We start from the raw sequence: 3245 nt of genomic DNA on the forward strand, positions 1-3245 counted from the left end.
TGTTTCGCCGTAGTCCGTAAAAACGGGTTTGGGAAGTGGCAGGTGAAATCAAAGTTCAGGGTTAACTACAGTGAGAACTTGCACTGGCTCCGAGCTAATAACGGAATCACGTGGCTGGAAAAGGTAACCGAAATATAAAACTACTGGAGGTTTTTTTGTCTGTTTTCTTAAAAACTCATGCATTAAAGCAACGGAACTTGCATCCTGTGCGGAGCTTGCTTCTCTGCGGTGTGCAGGAGGAGGGAAGGTTTTCTCACAGTTGTACGTAGGTTCCAACAAATAGCGTTCAACGTTCAGCGAGACCCGCTGGTGCTTCACCAGCCCCCAAGAAGGTTTTTGATTCTTCCTCCGTGTAAGAAAACTGCCAACCTGTAGGTGACCCCCCAAGGACTAGCGCCGTTGAGAATCTTGCTCTTCCTTTAAATTCAGAGCATATTCTCCAATGAAGCGAGCGTCCTGGGGAGGTGCAGCGCTCCTCCGAGGAAGCGCTTCTGGCACAGAGGGGAGCGGTTACCGGCGAGCACCCCCTCGGTGCCCTGCGTAGGTGTTGCGCTCCTCGCAGGTATTTTCCCCTTCGAGTTTCAGCCTGGAGCGCGAAAGACCTAACCTCCTCCAGAGCGTCCGCAAATGTTGCGTTGCGATTTGTATCTTCTGTGGGTTCAGCTTGTCTTTTGTCTCTTTCAGGGTTTCACAGTCTTGAACTACTGGATTTTTGGCTACTACATGCCTGAAGATGTCGATTGACAGCTAAAGTCAGAATTGGTTCTAGATGCTGTGTAGATGCAAAGCAGCACAATTCTATATCTAAATTTCTTAATCTTTCCTGCTCTCAGTGGTCGTCTTTGAATTTACTACAAATTCACTGACTTCGAGTAGATGAATTTCAGAAGCCTGTCCTTCCCCGCAGTGAGAAATCCAAAGCTTCACGTGTAAATTGTCCGTAGAAACTGAACTCCGATGGCTTGTTTTTCAGAAATAAATCAGAAGTCAAGAAAGGACTTGGCCTAATTTATATTGCTTTGCACTTTTGTCTGACTTTAAAGGAAAAAAAACAAAACAAAAACATTCTCCAATGAAATTTGGGTGCCAAACACATACCCAGAATGTACAGAGCTTTGCTTTCAAAGTCACCGTTGTCCTTTAGACTTTACTCTCATGACAGATTCAGAGCCTGTTTTGTTTGATAGGAGTGTACGTTGGACTCTTAGAAATATTTCTGAATCGCTCAGTAATATTTTTGGATTACAGTTTACTTGTTTCTGCACCAATAATTTCTTTTAAATTAAAGATTACCTGTAATTCAGGCTAGGTTATCTAAACTAGTTGTATAGCACTGTCTTTTTTCCTTTTAACTGTGCTCTGTACTACAGCCGTCCTTACGCTTCCTAATGTTTGGTATAGTAAAATCCTTTCCATGTGTGCTTGCCTCATTTCAAATACTGTATAAGCATGTAGATATAATGTACATAACAGTGTAACTCCGGGTGCTGGGAGTCAGGATTTCCTGACACTACACACTAATCCGAAGCGTGGTAGCACTTGGCAGCAGGATGTTCTAACTACTGGCACTGTAGGGGTTAATGAGTTACCGTAGACATTTGCTCTGCAAAAGGAGGTCTTTCAGTATTCGTTAGGATTATTATTATTTTTTTTTTAATGGGAACTACATATTTTAAAATGTAATTTCTAAACTTTTTAAAAAATTAAAAAGCGTTTAATTTATGTTCTGTATCTTATATTTTTGTGCCGCAGTATTCTACAGCTTGTCTGTCTTTGAGCACCGGCAGGCTCTCGCAACGCCCGCGCGGGGCCTCCCGCCGCGGTACTTTGGCCGCTCGATGGAGAAGACACCGTGGGCCAAAAGTTACATTTATTTATGTTTGATTTGTAACACTTCCTTACGGTGGAGTGGAGGTCCCCTTCAAGTCAACGCTCTGGTTACCGTGCTGATTACCACGCTAATTACCCTGCTAGTTTTCTTCTGCGTAGCTGTCAGCTGTGACCATGTTACGATGTCCAGGTCACGGTTCCTCTTCCTGAGCGTGCTTTCGTTAGGAAGTCTCACGAGTTTCTTCTTACGTTGTCATAGTCTCCCTTCTCATTTCTGTGGTCATATAAATGCTACTGCATTTTTCTTATGTCAGAATAAGACGTGGATAAATGCAGCCGTGAATATTTTCTCTGCATCGGCCATGTGTGACTTCGCCTGTCGGTGGCTTTTTCTTTCATGCTTCAGCGGAGCTCAGCGTGAAATCCGCCTGTTTTCCTTTCCTGAGGAAGATGCGTGCCGGCACAGAAATGTATTGTCATTCCTTTGATCGTTTGTACGTCATGGTTTGGGGTTTTTTTTTTTGGTGGTTTTTTTTTTTTTTTTTTTTTTTTTGTCCTCTGGCAGCACTTTGTTGGGTTTGCATTTCTCCCTTTTACAGTCGGGAGGGTGAGGGGGTATCCGGTTGCCGAGGGAGCGCTCCTGAGCTACCGGCAGACCGGCCATGGTTAGGTGCCTCGTTTCCGAGAAAGCGTACGGCAAGGTGTTGCTGAACCCTTCCGCAAGTGCGACTTAAGGTTTTCTCCTCTTCACCCTTCACATTGAGAGAGGTGTTGGGATCAGTGTTTAAGTTAAACTCCCATTTACATGTTACCACGACTATATTTATCTCATCGAGATGACCGAATGTGATGAAGTACAGAAGATTACAAACACGCTCCCAAGCGTCCGTAAGACCATTCTTTGGTAAGCTTGACAGTAGTTCGTGAAAGTGTCTTACTTTGCCCTTCTCATCTAATAGCTTTAATATTAAACTGTTTAAAGAGAAAAAAAAAACAATCTGCCGCAGCCCTGAAGAAAAAAGGTATTTGTTTCCGAAGAATGGAGTCCTTTTTTTTTTTTTTAAAAAAAAAAATAAAATGCATGTGTAAGATTTAAATTCATGTTTTTCCTTGGGAGATAATGGTATTTGAACATGCAGTCTAAACTTCTTTGTGCTTTGTTGTAACATAGCAGTGGACTTTTGTGATTGGCACCCAAGGAACTTGGCTCCTGGGATTAATGGTAGTGATCCTGGCTGCACTCTGGACTTTGTTTTGCTAACCATAACTGAGCAACTGTACATTACTGCTATATTAATGTTTCAAAGCACTGGGATAGTCTAATTCTAACTTGTAATTATGTTTGCCAATTATCTGTTTGGAAAGTTGGTGTATGAACAGCTTCTTGAAACTGTTAAATTGTACAGATATCGTTC

The 3245-nt window shown here is 42.6% G+C and overlaps 1 protein-coding gene across 1 annotated transcript in view; it reads left to right on the forward strand.

The window, feature by feature from the left end:
- The window catches only part of FBXW11 (F-box and WD repeat domain containing 11), a 57488-nt gene extending 56168 nt beyond the window's left edge, over window positions 1-1320 (forward strand). The window contains exon 13 of the mRNA XM_009880727.1: window positions 685-1320. The gene's annotated coding sequence lies outside the window, so the exon portion shown is untranslated. The remainder of the gene's footprint in view (window positions 1-684) is intronic.
- Window positions 1321-3245: the final 1925 nt, after the last annotated feature.

The sequence above is a fragment of the Charadrius vociferus genome, unplaced genomic scaffold, assembly GCF_000708025.1.
Source record: "Charadrius vociferus isolate BGI_N301 unplaced genomic scaffold, ASM70802v2 scaffold822, whole genome shotgun sequence".
NCBI lineage: Eukaryota > Metazoa > Chordata > Aves > Charadriiformes > Charadriidae > Charadrius > Charadrius vociferus.